Source organism: Rosa chinensis, chromosome 5 (assembly GCF_002994745.2).
Source record: "Rosa chinensis cultivar Old Blush chromosome 5, RchiOBHm-V2, whole genome shotgun sequence".
NCBI lineage: Eukaryota > Viridiplantae > Streptophyta > Magnoliopsida > Rosales > Rosaceae > Rosa > Rosa chinensis.
The window spans coordinates 43,665,335-43,682,957 of NC_037092.1; the positions used below are offsets into that span (position 1 = coordinate 43,665,335).

General features: G+C 39.0%; 1 long non-coding RNA gene across 1 annotated transcript; it reads right to left on the reverse strand.

Annotated features, from left to right (window-relative positions):
• Nucleotides 1-540: 540 nt before the first annotated feature.
• Nucleotides 541-1,879, reverse strand: LOC112166242. Its single transcript, XR_002923165.2, has 2 exons — nucleotides 1,369-1,879; nucleotides 541-773 (listed from the first exon to the last, which is right to left on the reverse strand). It is a non-coding gene; the product is annotated as an uncharacterized LOC112166242 (long non-coding RNA).
• Between the last annotated feature and the right edge of the window lie 15,744 nt (nucleotides 1,880-17,623).

A 17,623-nucleotide genomic window follows, 5' to 3' on the forward strand; every position in this document is an offset into this window, starting at 1 on the left:
AAGTTGCCTTTCCAGCAAAATTACTCATGCAAAAAGCTAACTTCATGGTGACATAAATCCTTTGTATATATGAATTCCAAAAAGGAAAAGGTTTGTTTCATTTGAAACATGGGGATGTCTAGTTTTGAAATGCTGGTGCCTCCAAGCAAGATTGAATAGAAAGCTAGTAAAAGAAATACCAAGAACATGACAGTGCTGCTGTCTTTAAAAAAATCATGCAACAGACCTGTAACTTTGAAAAATCATAACTAATTCTAGAAAAATCGTTTTCAAGAGATTCGAATTTTGAAATGATCTTTAAGATGTCTACTGCAACTTTTATGAAGACAACAACTTCAAATACCCAACCAGAATGTACAGTTTTCAGTAAAAAGGCAACTGCATCAAAAGCTCAGAAACACAATTGCAGATTTGCAGATCTCTGTTCTACCTTGAATTTAACCAATGAATTTTAAACATAAGAGCTGGAAAATAATGAAACCAATCAAAGAACTTAGAATCAATTAAAAGACATAACCGATTCAATGAACATAGCATGGATTATGGAAAAAAAAGAAATTTATATTGCAGCAAACATAATTATATAGATTACAGTACAAACTTTCTTGATAGTTCATTATTCCCACAGAAATTTCAAACCTATACTTCAAAGGCAAACTACAAACTGGCAGCCTTTGCTCTTATTCTAGGAAACTAAACAAAACAAGTCTCACACTTCCTTCATATTAATCACAAGCTCTTCAAAAGGGAAAATTAAACTTCATGTTCAGTACCTGCAATATTTAATAGGGGTGAGCATCAATAGCTCAGTAGGAGGCTAAGCCTCTTTAAATAAACAACACAAACCAGTAACAATCAAAACAGCAACACATGGATGCATGCAATGCTATTTTCAGCTATTACCCTGTTAACTCACATGCTAAGACACCAAGAGTCAACATGTCCCATACCATGTAATTTACCTTTTTGAGGTGACTCCAGCTGAAATAACATATGAATTAACCCCATAACCCAAACCATGATTCCCTTTTTGCTAGTCATCTTACTTAATCTCGATCACCAAAATCATACAGCTCTATTAGCCCACCTGAAATTTGGTCCTTACGGATTAAGCTCAACTACACAAAAGAATACTCCCACATATTTCATTCCCATTCTATTCTATCAAAACCATGCCTCAAACTTCATGAACATGCTAATGAAACAATATGATAAACAACAGATAACACCCATTAACTCAACCATCAATCAAATTTCATAATTAAAATCACATATAGCAACACAGCAACCAAAATTTCATAATTAAAATCACATATAGCAACACAGAAACCAAACAAATTAAATAGAGGTTTCCCCAGATCCCCCTACCTTGTTTCGGAAATTAGTTTATACTTCTCAGGTTCCTCCTTAGTCTCAAAATTTCTCCTTCCCTCACTCCTTTTTTTGTAAACAAATATAGGGGAACACAATAAAGAAAGTAGAACAAACTTGGATATTTATAGTGTATGGCAAAGAGGTCAGATTTTAATTCTAGATAAGCACAACAGAGAGTAGATTTGGATGCCAACACTATCGGCTTCCTCTATGTTTCGATAAGGACTGCCACCTCCTGGTTCTAGGTCTCCACCACATGCTTCTAGGGATCCACCTCCTGCTTCTAGCTTTGATGACTCACAACTCTGGTAACTGACTCTCCAAGGCTCTTCAGCAACATCGACACCTCCAGCTTCTAAGATTATTCTTATATGGGTGGTCTATCGTAGTGGTACTGATCCTTTGGTTTAGGTGGAGTGGTGCTTGCAAAGAGAAAAATAGGGGAGGAAGACGATGAAGGTAGCAGACGAGGGTTTTGAGATTGGTTTGTCGTTAAACGACATCCAACAGAAGTATAAATCAATTGGTCTTGGGCTTTTAAAATTAACTTGGGTTTTAAAAAAAAAAATTAATAAAACAAATAATGGGCTTTAAAAAAATAAATAAATAAAACAAATAATGGGCTGGTCTAAAAATATAGAAATAGCATGTATACTTATATCTAAACAACACGTCTTGGTGATGTGTGTGTGTATATATTTATATATATCACACCATAAAATAATTATACATATACACACACCCATAATTAAGAATATAAGTTAATACTCAAGCAAAAATAAAATATTCACTATATCTTACTTTCTTAATATTATTAAAAGTATAGGTCGTTACACTTCACCTTTTCCCTCTTCAATTGATATATATTGAAATTGATGTTGTTTTGATTATGGGTAGTGAGTATAAATTTTGTTGGGGGCTAGGGTTGTGTGCCCTAGCTGAAATTTTATGTAAATGATGCCTATTTTAATGGATTGATGCAATTTATTTTATTGGATGTTTATATCAATTTTTGTTGGGTTGAAATACATGTCTAGGAGCCTAGTCAACTCTAGCATATGTATTTTGAGCATATCTAGGACGGAGTTAGAGGCTTGACCCCTTCTAATTCCTAAGCTAAAACCCTCAATTTGGTATTGTAGGGGTTATAAGCATGGTGATTTACACCCGCCGCGTGATTGCGAGGGTAAATCGCTTAGTGGTCTAATTCTTGAGATTTATGCCAATTAGAGCGACTTAGAGACCCTTGAACCGGCTCTAACTCTCTCTAGTTGAGTTTGTGTGACCCTTGAAATAGCACATTAATACCGTAATTGAGAATATATAGTCCTTGAGCCTTGATCCGCCTTGGATACGACTACCGCCTAATCAAGAATTTTGCATCTACATTAGATAGCTTCCGACACATAAGATTTGGGTAAAAGAACTTCCCTAGCACCCAATACTCTCTTGTCTTGAATTTTTTCGCAAACTACTTTAGCATTGCATTTTTCATTTTTAGCAATTTTCTATTTTCGGTTCTCAAATTTAGTTTAAGTCTTCACAATTAAAAATCACAATTTCGGATATTTGTTGCTAGGATAATTTGTATTTGTGCTTAATTGTCCGTAACTAAGTGGGGTTTCCTATTCCCTTGGGTACGATACTTGGAGCTTAATTTATTTGCCCTAAACTTGATGACCGTATTGTATTACGCGTGAGGCACTAATATATGCACCAAATCAGGAAATCTTATGAACGGTAGTCACAAAATTGGCTTCCTACCGTATAGCTGCGAACACAATATCTCAGCTTCAGTCATGATTTTCCTGACTTGTATGATTAACCCCTACACCATCGAATAATACACCAGGTTGCCACACAACAAACCTGGTAAGCTTTTTAAAGCTTGTATGACTAAACTCAAATGTAACAACCAAACAACTTACACTGAAAAATAAGGAAAACAACTCACACTTTGATTCGTGGCAACACGTAATAAACGAAAGCAAGTCACACTTTGATTCATTTCACACACATACTCAAAAGTTGAGAGTAACCTCATTCTGTTACCCCATAAGTTATCCTAACAGCCACACTAGAGCTCTAACTGAATCGTAACCATAACCCAGCCAAAGGCATAGTCACTCGATTTACTGCCTAAAGTCACCCTGCGACCTTGAATCCTTGACCCTCTCTGTCCCTCAGAATAAAACATGTAAAGAACTTGCATAAGAATAAAAATGTTATACAAATCTCAATGTTTTTCAAACAATAGAAATCATTCATTTTCACAACATTTTTTTTCTCCAAAAAGCCACATCTCAAAACAATAAATGAGCCCAATCATGTATATTGCTTTCATCAACCAACAAATTCACAAATACATATATATTTCACGTAAGTACACATACACACGTAGTCATTCACTCAGGAATATCACTAATACCAGCTACAGTTTGCAGTTAAATAAGCAACTCCCAAAACGATTGTGAGATCTCGGAATTTCTGTTTCCTATTTTTTGAAAGGAAAAATAATTTCGAGCTATTTTAGTTGAAATTCTATTAGTTTTAAACTATTTATAGCTTTTAAAAAAATTTCAAATTTTCGTTTTGTTAAGTTTTATCTTTCAAGTCCATATGATTAAACTAGACGTCGATATGAGTTTGTAGGAATTTTCAGACACCCGAGCTATTTTTAATGATTTTGAGAATTTGAAATTAAACAATAATTATTTTAAAATACATTTTTGAGTTGGCGTAATCTGGAGTGTCGATTTCAAATGGCAGAAGATCTAGGCCATTGAAGATGATATATATATATATATATATATATATATATATCCAGATCCTATCCAGAGTGAGGCCTCACTCTGAAACTAATGTGTGAGGTTGGAGTTTAGGGTCACTTTTCGGTTTCATATCCACATCTCGACCGTTCAATTTTTAGGTTCTAATGTATAGATCATCTCTGCAAAATTTCAGCCAAATTGATGGGCGTTAAGGCATTGAAAACTACTTTAAAACTAGTACAGTTCAGGGTACACAGATTTAGTTCTTTCATTGGTTTAAGTGAGTTAGATACCTTAAAAATCATCAATTTGGCTGAAACTTTACAGAGATGATCTATACATTAGTACCTAAAAACTGAACGGTCGAGATATGGATACGATACCAAAAAGTAATCCTAAACTCCAACCTCGCACGTTAATTTCAAAGTCAGGCCTCATTCTGAAACTAACGTGTGATGTTGGAGTTCAGAGTCACTTTTAGGTCTCATATCCACATCTCGATCGTTCAGTTTTTAGCAACAGTTTTTTTTCCCAGCTACCCAATTTAACATAAAAGACAATTTTACCCTCAGTCAAATTAATAAACTACCTATATGCCATCAATCTCTCTCCCCTTCAATCTGAAACGTACTCTCTCTCTCAAATTTGCAGGAGTGTTGGTGCAAGCGCTGAGGCGCCGATGAGCCGATTTACACTTCATCGGCGATGAGACCAGACTCGGCTTCATCGGCGACAAGAGTCAGACCTCAACTTCCTCTTATGAGGAGCCAAATCACCGCTGGATCCGGCTACCTCCTCGACGGCTGGACACTGCTTTCCGATTCGAGCTCAACGCTACATTTGAGAAACTGGAGTAAAGGACGCCCTTACAATAGTGGCCAAGGAGAGGTTTGATCCACTGTGATTTAGAGGCGACGAAGGAGCAAGAGTGAGGCTGGGGACATGGCAGGCGAGGATTGATCGTAGAGGCAGGTGATAAGCGGAGGGCCAAGGCGGGGCGACCTGCGGTGGCGCCGACGGGAAGAAGCCGGAGCAAGCTGCGGTGGCACGTCTTCACGACTTCTTCAATGGATGAATTTGTAAGTTCATAAGCTTGATCTTAAGGAGGTTGCTCATATCCCATTGGATCTTCACATCTATAATTCCATTGATCCATAGCTCAATGTGATAAGAAAATAAGTACCTATGGATTCCCAAGAATGAGATAAGTAACCAAAAGTTAGAAAAAAAATAGAAAAAGAACTACACAAAACATAACTAAATTAATTAAACTAACAAATTTTTTTTTTTATAACAAAGAAATAAAAATATGCTAAAATGACCTAAAGAACCGATTCACTAAGGGATTAAGGCCATTAAACCCTAATCCCTTGCAACGGCGCCATTGACTTGATACACATTTACGCAAGTGTACGTATCATTGTCAAGATAGGGAAGTATTAAGCCCAAAATTAACGTATCGCGGGGATTAGTGGCTAAACCACAATCCTTGGGTAGTCGGAACTAAAGTCATATGCAAACAAAAGAGAAAAAAAAAATACTAATCTAAGGCACCAAGCGTTAGCAATGCTCGGCTTTGGTTCTCACCAAAGCCTAATCAAAGCTACGAGCCTAGTGATGGATATTTATAATGGGTCGAATTTGTCACCAAAAATTGTAAATTGAATTTCTAATAACTAAATTGCAAGAATTTAAATGAAAACTGTAATTAACAACTAAATTAAATAAAGGAAAGAGAAGTAAGAAATGGAAATTAGGTCACTAGGGTATCCTCCTACCCAAATTTAATGCACAAATATATTTTGACAATGATCATTGAATTCATAATAGCATCAAGAACAGTACCCAAGGCTCATGGGTCATTAGATTCCTCATCATATGGTATTCCTACTCCGGATCAAGAGTCGTAGAAACTCAATTGGGACAATCTAGAGCCTTGTTAGGGCCTTTAGTTGCACCAAAATGCGAAGAGTCCTAGAATCAAGGTTCCCAAGCTAGCCAATACGGCAATCGAAATTGGTATTGTAACTAACCATGTTCTAAACAAGTGTCCTAGCCATAAATTAGTGTTGATGCCCAAAAATCTAGCTACCAGGACCAATTCATTTCTCGAGCCCAATAAGCAAATTATACTGACAATCATCATGCCGCGCATGTGGACCCCAACCATATTCATGCATTTGGGGCTTGCATGAATGGGTGTGGCATGGAAGGTAACAGAAATGCATAAGGTCCATTATTAGTTTTAGGCTTGTTGGTAATTTCGGACTTAGGGACCGAAATTCAAGCCCAACATCCCAATTTTGATTATGGGCAAGTGAAGAAGAAAGAACCCAAAAACCACTCAATTACAACAACACTTCTCTTTACCCAACATATTCAATTATTTTCCTTAAAATTAGACATCTCAAGTACTATATCACATTCTTTCACACAAAGCCAATTCTCTACCTTTGACTTCCCTTTTTCCAGCAGCAAATCTTGGAACCACGATACTTAGGATCACAGTAGAGGGAATCCTGGGATCACAGCAGCAGGATTCCTGGAATTACAGCAGCTGCAGGATTCATGGAAACATAGAAACAATAACAGCCCTAAACTTAAGCCACCGCCACTCTATAAATTAAGAGTTATAGTTGCTGTGGAGGGGGAGCAACACAAGCTAACCATTAAACAACCAAGCAATTCCCCCCATTAGAATCGCATAAACCATTCCCAAACCCAGAAACTCCTTTACCTTCATGTAGATTCAAACTTATCATGCTTTATCGTATAAAGATCTTCTCTGCCATGCTTCTTCTCTCCCAAATCCATCCTTAGTCCTCTACCTTCCCAACTTCTATCCCTTATACCAAATACCTCAACCAATCCACCAATCACTGCTGGAATCTCTTCTTCCGAAACTCATACTTTTCTAGCTCCCACGCCACGCACATCTTGCTAAGCCCTTCATTATAAATAACACACAACCAGTTCACTGCTGTGAAGGAGGAAGGAGCTGCCGGGAGTAATACACAGCAAGCTTCCTAGGATTCTCGTGTCATTCAAAGTTTGCTGGGCCTAGTCTTCGCTAACTCAGATAAAGGGGACAAGATTTTTGGTTCGACCATGGTGATTTCGTCGCCGTACAACCTTGATCAAAAGTGCCTCTACAATTAGAAAGGTGATTAGGCTCCCAAATTTCTTCTAGACATGCTCATCTACACATTCAAGAGTTAATCAAGCTCCTAATCATGCATCTAAGCCAAGTATTATAGAATATAACATATGCCAAACACGAAATTGAAAACCATTAAATTAAAACATATTTGTTACATAAAATCCATGCTAGGGCTCAAACCCTAGTTTCCTAAATAAAATACTCTCTACCCATCAACTAATCAACAACAATATTCATCAAATTAAAGAGACAAAGGTGAAGAGAAGTGAGAATTAACAAGAACAAGTCACAAATTGCAATAGAGCAAATATGACAAGTCTTGATTTATGACTTCACACTTTTATCCAAACTCAAATCTTGATGCTCGTTGACAAATTGATGAAGATTTGTTGGTGAGGATATGAGAAAAGAAAAAAAGAAAAGGAAGAAATTGGGAGAGAGAGGTGGTGCGGCGCTGTTAGTAGGGTTCTCTCGTTTTGGGAAGAAGGGAAGGGATATATAATGGTGCGGCTGTGTTTTGTTGGTCTTCGAAGGGAGAGAGAGAGGATAAGGCTGCACGTGCTCAGTGCATGAGTTGGTTTTGGATAAGGAAGAAAAAAAGAAAATGGTTTGGTGCTGTGACGTCAGCTAGCTGCTACATAATTAAACCAAAGCTTAATTATGAAAGCATGCTAACATGCAACGCAACATGATTAAATAATAAAAAAAATTTGTTTGTGTTTAAGGATATCTCTATTTGTGTTTGGCCCAAACTCTAGGTTACTTGACCTAGTGGTAATAGGGTTTACTTAGAACAATAAAAGGAAGAGAAGAACAATAAAAACTTGAAAAACCCTATGATGAATTAAGTCTCCCTTCTTCTACCCCCCCTTTCTTCATCATAGGGGAGACTTAATTAAGCCGAACTGTGGGGGTTCGTGCTCACTCCAAGCTTAGAGCTTGTAGAGTCCTCCAAACTTAAAGTTTGTTGAGAAGTTATGATCGACCACAAGCACATCATTGTTTCGATCTAATCCAACCCCTCTTGGAATCGAATTTCTTGGAAGTGACTAAGCTCGGAAATTCGTAATTTCTTGGAAGCGACTACGCTCAGAAATTTTATATGTTTTCATGGTAGCCTTTTACGCTCCAAAACTAACCCTTTTTCTTGTTCTCTTTCAGGATGAGTAACCTGAACAAATTGGACTTCGCTCCATTGGGAACAATAGGCTCTGGATATCATAGGTGGGTTCGTGATGTCTGCCAGCATCTCAAGGCCGATGGAATCCTGGATATGATCCTCGAGCCTGGCCAGGACGTGTTAACTGTTGAGCAAGCTCAAGCTTTGGAAGCAAATAGAGCAGCCTTAGAGGCAAATAAGGTGAAAGCCATCATCCAAATGACTCGTCATATGGATGATTCGCTCCAGTACGAGTGTATGAATGAAGAAGACCCCAGAAGGCTGTGGGTCTCACTCGAAGAAAGGTTTGGCAACGTCCGTGACTCCCTGCTTCCTGACCTAGAAGTGAGATGACATATACTCCGCTTCTGTGATTTCAAGTCAGTTCTTGACTACAACTTGGAAGCACTTCGCATTAAATCCTTAATGGAATTCTGTGGTAAAGAGATCACAAATGCGATGTTGATTGAGAAGACTCACCTTCCCCTTCTTTGCATTGATGGTTGCTAAGAACTATCGAATCGATGTTGCTGCAGGACGGATCACAAGGTTTCATGAGCTCATTGGAGCTATGAATGTCGCTAAAAAGCATGAAAACATCCTTGTGAAGAACTATAATTCGAGATCCGTGGAAATAGAGCATATTCCGGAATCCAATTATAGTCGCGCCCCTAAGAGAAGGCGCCAAGAGAAAAACCCTAACATTAGGGATACTTCTGGACTTTCTGGTCTATATAATCACTCTATTTGGGAAGGTAATCGCCAAAATAGGCGAACACGGAATCGAAGAGGTCAACGTGGAAAGAGAAAATGAGGCAACGCCTCTGGCCATGTTGGTGGCTCCACTAACACTAAGAGCCATCTAAATGACACTTTCAAAGCACCTCAATCAATGGAGTTTGAGCAAAGAGATGTATGTTCTCGATGTGGAGTGTCTGATCATTGGGCACACATTTGTAGAGCTCGTGAAGAACTTGTCACCACCTACAAAGCATATTGTGAAGCAAGAGAAGCTCACTATGTGGAACAAGAAGATCAAGAAGATGATCTAGAGTAAAGGGTTGAAGCTACAAATTTGGCTGGGATCAATAGATCGCCAATTCTGTTTAAGTCTTTATTTTCCAAGAGATGTAATAGGCAATTGCCACACTATGTAGTAAATGCCATTGGTTTAATTTTTCTTCACATAGGCTCATCCCAAATGAGTGTGATGTCTAAGAAGGTTTTGAGATAAGTGGTACTTAAGCGAGCTTTGCTCCACCGACATCTCTCTACTCACCTGGTTATATTTATTTTAGGATCCTATGAATAGCCAACGGATCCCATGCGAAAACGCATGTAGAGAACGAAAATGAGTTCCTTTGCAATACCTCTAATGATTGCGAACAAAGGCGCATCTTAGAGAAGTTTATGTGTCTCTCTAACCCTATGTCACTATTCGAGCTATTAAATCCAATAAAGTTATGACAGAAGATCTCTTGGATTTAGACACATATTGGCTTTGTCACGATAGGATAGGTCATCCTGGTCATGATATGATAATCCTTCTACTAAAGACTTCACACAGACATCCATCCTTTTCAGCAAAACGAAGCAAGAATCTGATGACGCCAGAAATGACGCCAACCATGAGCATAACGCCATGGTTGTTCCTCCTAGTGGCCATGACGCCATACATGCTAATTTCCATGGTTCCAACGCCATGATGGGAGATGTAGTCACACATTTTGCTTCTAATAGCGCTACAGACGCTCAGGCCCAACCAAAATCCTCATTGGTTGCTTCTAAGGTCTCTCGCTCATTTTACAAAGCCAGTTCCTTCGGGAAACTAGGACAGAGACCGTCCTACACAAAGGATATGAAAATACTCATTCTGTTCTTACATCAAATCCATGGGGATTCTATAGACTGATTCAACCAACTTGCGGACATTTAAATATCTCATGATATTGGTTGACACGCAAACACGCTGGTCACATGTTGTGCCATTGTCCACTTGTAATGCTGCTTATGCTACACTCCTAGCACATATCATATGACAACGGGCTCACTCCCCGAATCATCATATTCAGTCAATTGGATTTGACTATGCTAGAGAGTTTACATCAAAGACTTTCGATTGTTATTGCATTGGGACTGATGTTGGACATCATATTCCCATGTACACACCCAATTGGTCTCGCGGAAACAACTACGATGATAGTCCGAACATTGGTAATGCGCACCACTCTCCTTATATCTGCTTGAGCTGATACAATATTGCATGCAGCTATGCTAATTCGTCTACGACCTACCGCCACTCAATGTACCTCTGCGTTACAACTAGTGACTGGGTACAAGTATTTTGTACTTACGCACATTTGAGTGAGCCATTTATGTGCCCATTGAGCCGCCACAACGCATTATGATAGGTCCTTACACACGAATGGGCAACTCAGTTGGATTTAAGACTCCAACAATCGTCCTCCACTTAATGCCCTTGCAAAGCGATCTCCTTACTGCTAGATTTGCGGATATCACTTTGATGAAATAGTCTTCCCATCGTTAGGGGGAGACAAGAATACAGATGTTCAGCAGGAACGACAGGAATTGTAGTGGTCTGTCCCCACTATGTCTCATCTTGATCCCTATTAAAGTGACGAGATCACACAAATATGCTGCAAACATGCCTGCAAGGAAGGAAGTCCCTACGAGAGGACGTAGCGCCACCCTACACGGAGGTAGGCATGGCGCCAAAGCCAAAGAGAGTGGCACTCTGGCGTTACAGGCCATGGCCCCAGCTAGGATGCGAGGGAGGCCTGTGGGTTCGAAGGATACCTTGGCACAAACCAATCCTTGGATCATCAACACTCAAAATCCATCTCATGAGTATCTTCCGGGTTATGGTTATCGTTGGGGGATGCCTCAACATCAGAACCTATTCCTGAGAATATAGAGCTCTATGAAACTTACACTAGTGTACATGAGACGTGGGATAGAAACTCCATCATGATTGATGATGTAGTTGCGCATTTAGTTGCGCATGAGTTTGTTGAGTCTGATGACATCGAACCACGCTCCGTTGATGAATGAATGCCAACGTAGAGAAATTTGGCCTAAATGGAAAGATGCGATCTAGGTTAAGTTGGATTCTCTAACGAAGAGGAAGGTTTTTGAGCCAGTGATGCCAACACCTCCTAACATAAAACCTATTGACTAATGGGTCTTCGTTAGAAAGCGTGATGAGAAAAAGAGATGGCAATCTCGCCTTATGGCGCAAGGATTCTCACAAAACGCCCTGGAATCAATTACGATGAGACATATTCTCTCGTAATGGATGTCATTGCACTCCACTACCTTGTCAGTTTGGTAGTTTCCGAATAACTGAACATGCAGTTTACAAATGTGGTCACTACGTATCTCTATGGGGATCTAGATACGGAATATACATGAAGGTTCATGGTGAACTTCATTTACCCAAGTCAAGTGGCTCTAGACCACGGAGCGCGTTTACAATAAGGTTGGAACGCTGGATATGCCCACGCATTTCCATAACAAGTTTCGGATTCTATCGCGGTTCATGTTGGACATGATCTTCATTGGAAGTCCTTAAAGAGTTAAGGGAAACCGCTGAACATTTGAAATCCGAGTTTGAGATGAAGGATTTTGGAAAAACACGATTATGTCTCGGTTTGGAACTTGAGAATTGTGTCGATAGATGCTTACGCATTTTGACAAGGTCAAGCCTTTAAGCACCCCCATGATCGTCCATAGTCTTGATCCTGAAAATGATCCTCTTCATCGAAAGGATGATGATGAAGATGTGCTAGAGGCAGAAGTGCCTTACTTAGTACAATAGGCGCATTATTGTACTTATCCCAATGCACAAGATCGGACATCTCATATGTTGTGAACTTGTTAGCTAAGGTATAGCTGTGCGCCAACGCGATGCCATTGGATTGGTGTAAAAAATATCTTTCGGACTTGAGATGCACGATTGATATGGGCATGGTTTATCCCTACAGAGAGATGATGGATTCGGACCCATCACACACCAGGAATGCCGCCAACACTGGCCTACGTCCCCTCTCCCCATCCCAAAACGAAGTTAGCGTTTTGGAAGGTTTTACTGATACTGGGTATCTCTCTGACCCACACAAATGTCATTCCCAAACTGGTTAACTGTTCACCATGGATAAAGACTGCGATATCTTAGAGGTCTACAGAATAGACCCTAGTCGCTATATCTTCGAACAATGCAAAGATTATTACTCTTCACGAAGTGATTTGTGAATGTATATGGATTGGATCCATAGTTACGCATGTTCGAACAATTGTGGTTTGAAGTCTACCACAGATGAGCCTACGAGCATATAGGATTATGCTACTTGTTTTGAAGCAAGGCTACATCAAAAGCGACAACACCAAGCATAATCAACAACAACAGACTCTCCTCGAGATCAAAGTGAAATAGGTTCAATTGAGGATAGTGTGGCAGGCTTGCTCACTAAGTCATTGTCTAAATTCCACTTTCGAGAAACATGTTGGTAGCATTGTTTGAGGAAGTTATCCGAACTCCAATGACCGTAGTCGTCAGGGGGAGATGCAGACATCAGGGAGAGATGTCTACATGCATGGTCTCGAAACGTGAAGGGTGTGTTGTGCTCTTTTTCCCCTTCGACCGAGGTTATTTTTGTCCCACTGGGTTTTTGTTACTCGGCAAGGTTTTTAACGAGGCAACGAGAGAAGCACCGCGTTTGGACAACACAAGGGGGAGTGCTTAAGGATATCTCTATTTGTGTTTGGCCCAAATTCTAGGTTACTTGACCTAGTGGTAATAGGGTTTAATTAGAAGAATCTAGAGATTATCTTTCCTTGTATGATTGAGATTCTATGCATTGTAATCCTCTATATAAAGAGGCCCCTATTATCAATGAGAATACACAGTGATTATCTCTCAATTTCTGATTCCCTAAAACAGTTTGTCTATTATTATTATTATTATTATTATTCATAATATATATATTTTCTTCTCTTCTTCCTCGAAATTAAAGTACTTCCGCACACAACATCATGACTAGTGGAGTTTTGCTCTCTCGTTGGTGCTGACCACGATTGACCCACATTGACAATTTCGTCATTTTCTCAGAAACTCCATTTCGCTCAATTTCACACCAATTTCTCTCGGTTTATGCAATTCCGCTTATTGCCTACACAATAAATAAAAATAGATTAATTACATAATAATTGACTTGAGGATTAACTTATTTCTGGTGTTTTTAGATATAATTACATGCATAGAAATGCGTGTAATCATGGAGATTCTTATTCAAAAAGAAAATTCATTGGCAATTTTGGGAGCGTTTTATATATTCCTAATAATGAAGAAGGTATGGGTTTGAAAGATTTGCATTTGTTTGATTTAGCAACGCTTACTAAACAAGTTGGCATTCGTTGAAATATCCATCCTCCCTTATTGCTCATTTGTACAAGGCTTTGCATTTTCCAAAAAATTCTTTTTGGCAATTAAGTTGAATTAGGGCAATAACCATCCTTTTCATGGTGGACTATTTTGGAAGCATGCAATGTTTTGAGAATGTAACGGTATTGATATCAAAATTTGGGAGCATCAATGGCTCCCTACTGAATGGTATACAGTTAAACCATGGTCCAATCCTCCTGCCAATGGACCAAGGTTTGTGCATAAACTTATTAATCTTACGTCTGCTATATGGAATGAACAGTTAATTGGACAATTATTCTCTCCACAAGAAGCTGTATTGATCAAAGCTTTTCCCTTAAGCCAATGACTTCCTGCTGATAAACTTGCATGCATCCACATAAGGAAGGTATTTTTACTACGAATAGTGCATATTTTGTTGCTAGAGCTATTTATTAGTAATCAAGTTATCCACACTTCCCAAACTGATGGCTTTCAAAGATTGTGGAAGACTATATAGAAAGCAAAGGTGCTAAAGAGGGTTGCTATTAGCATTTGGCGAACTTGCCAAGATAGTCTTCCTACTAGAGAATGATTATTGACCAAAGGTTATAAAGGTGAGACAGCATGTGTATTGTTTAATTGCTCTGTTGAATAAATTGGTCGTGTTCTTGTTGACTGTCAAGTAGCTTCTAAGTAAATTGGGGTCAGTTTCCTTGTATTCTCTTGCCCATTAACACTGGTTTTTATTTTCAAAGAATGGATGTTAGAATTGTGCATCTAAAATTCTTTGCAACAACTTGAGAATTTTATGATGTTTCTGTGGGATCTTTGGAGCAATAGAAATGCTGCTTTGTGGGAAGACAAGCCAAGACTACCGGCTGATATTGCTATAGCAAGAATGTGATAGTTCGAAAAGTACAAGTTAGGGCATGCCTCTGAAATACAGAGGGCTAGACTTGTGCATAAATGGACTTACCCTGATACAAGTTTTGTAAAGTGTAATGTTGATGCTAGCTATACATATATGAGCATTGCCAAGCATAATTATCTAGGTTGTGGCCGGCTTCAGGCCACCTCACACACCGTAATGCCGCCATAAGCATAACTTCTGGAAACACCAGCATGTAGGCTATAGCTTGAACTCGGGCTCAGACCAAGACTTCCCTTGACGTGTTGTGTCAAGACTGCCTCGCTGAAGCATTAAAAGGCAAAACTGATTCTTTTCAGTCCCACATCGGAAACCAAGTGGAGTTCACTTTCTTCTCTATCTATAAAGGGTTCATTCCTCTCTCTTCATTCATTACACATTCATACTTGTTTAATGTTATTCTGTCAACATAAATATATTGACTGACTTAGGCATCATAGTAGTGAAGACTGCGAACCGTGGTCTCCCTCTTGACGCCAGTGTATTTTACTTGACAGGTGACGCTAGCGCTATCCATCATCTTCTGAGATTCTGGACTCTGGTCTGCGTTAGCAAGGCCTGACTACTATCGAAGCTTAAGCATTAACATCGGTGTTAGGCCTCATCATATGGCCCTTGGGCCCTAAGCCCGCCCGGCCCGACCCTTCCATTAGGGCGGGCCGGCCCGACCCTTTCTCAAATAGGGTAGGGTAAGGGTCATGCAAATGAAACCCGGCCCTACCCTACGGCCCGGCCCGATTGAGCCCGAAAGGGCCAAGCCCGGCCCGGCCCTAAAAATTATATTTTATTTTTATTATTTTTCTATATTACATATTTACATAAAAAGAAATAAGAAATATGTTATTTTAGAGAATGGGCATTAGATTGAACATTTGAACCCAATTAATTTATGTAAATCTAATTTTTATATCATACACTCCAAAGAGAATGGACACTAATTTTTTTATAAATCTATATTTATCTATCATACACTCCAAAGAACAACCTCTATCAATTCAAAGAAAATGAGAAAATCAACCGTTTGATGTGATTATTACAATAAATTATGCGTGTGGTTAAAAATTTAGTTAATTTCACCATAGTTTCGAACCCGATCGGATTGGTCAACCATATTCACTTGTATGTTTTCTTGGTTGACCGATGGCGTGACAACCGCAAAACGTGCTAATTTTTTTACATCACATTTTTAAATATTTCATCAATGGATGTGCGTAGATATAAGATAAAAATTTCAAATTTAATTACAAATACGTTGGTTTATACCAATTTGCCTCCTAAAGTTGTATAACTTATACATTGCATTTAAATGATTGAGGTTACCCTCCATGAGCAAAATGGGGGACGAAATGGAATTTTTTAAAATAAACCGCTGGATGTTTTTTTCATATGAATATATGTTAGTGGTAGAAATTTCAGCAATTTCCACCTTCGGTTGGACCTCGATCTACCCGGTCAACTTAATACCCTAAATAGAACATAAAACAAATATGCTCTTAACCGGTCCTTGACAATTCACTTTTTTCGATATTTCAGCTCCCACACTCTCATGGGTAGGGGGTCTACTTACGGATGTCAAAATTCCGCAACGTTTGTCCGTGCATGGTGCCGCTCCCCTTAGGGAAGTTTGCTTGTGCAAAGCATTGACCGCTACGTTGGACGCCTTATTCACGGCAGATCGGCCTAATTTTTTTACACAATACCTATCAATGTTGTATAAACATATGAGAATTTTCAGATTGGTCGATTTTCATTTCAAAATTTTTGGATCGCACATAATCCTTATATGCCTTGTAATGTAGTATAACTAGTTTATTAGGCTTGTTACCCTCCATGAGCAAAATGGGGGACGAAATGGAATTTTTTAAAATGAACCGCTGGATGTTGTTTTCATATGAATATATGTTAGTGGTAGAAATTTCAGCAATTTCCGCCTTCGGTTGGACCTCGATCTACCCGGTCAACTTAATACTCTAAATAGAACATAAAACAAATATGCTCTTAACCGGTCCTTGGCAATTCACTTTTTTCGATCTTTCAGCTCCCACACTCTCATGGGTAGGGGGTCTACTTATGGATGTCAAAATTTCACAACGTTTGTCCGCGCATGGTGCCGCTCCCCTTAGGGAAGTTTGCTTGTGCAAAGCGTTGACCGCTACGTTGGACGCCTTATTCACGGCAGATCGGCCTAATTTTTTTACACAATACCTATCAATGTTGTATAAACATATGAGAATTTTCAGATTGGTCAATTTTCATTTCAAAATTTTTGGATCGCACATAATCCTTATATGCCTTGTAATGTAGTATAACTAGTTTATTAGGCTTGTTACCCTCCATGAGCAAAATGGGGGACGAAATGGAATTTTTTAAAATGAACCGCTGGATGTTGTTTTCATATGAATATATGTTAGTGGTAGAAATTTCAGCAATTTCCGCCTTCGGTTGGACCTCGATCTACCTGGTCAACTCAATACCCTAAATAGAACATAAAACAAATATGCTCTTAACCGGTCCTTGGCAATTCACTTTTTTCGATCTTTTAGCTCCCACACTCTCATGGGTAGAGGGTATACTTATGGATGTCAAAATTCAGCAACGTTTGTCCGCGCATGGTGCCGCTCCCCTTAGGGAAGTTTGCTTGTGCAAAGCGTTGACCGCTACGTTGGACGCCTTATTCACGGCAGATCGGCCTAATTTTTTTACACAATACCTATCAATGTTGTATAAACATATGAGAATTTTCAGATTGGTCGATTTTCATTTCAAAATTTTTGGATCGCACATAATCCTTATATGCCTTGTAATGTAG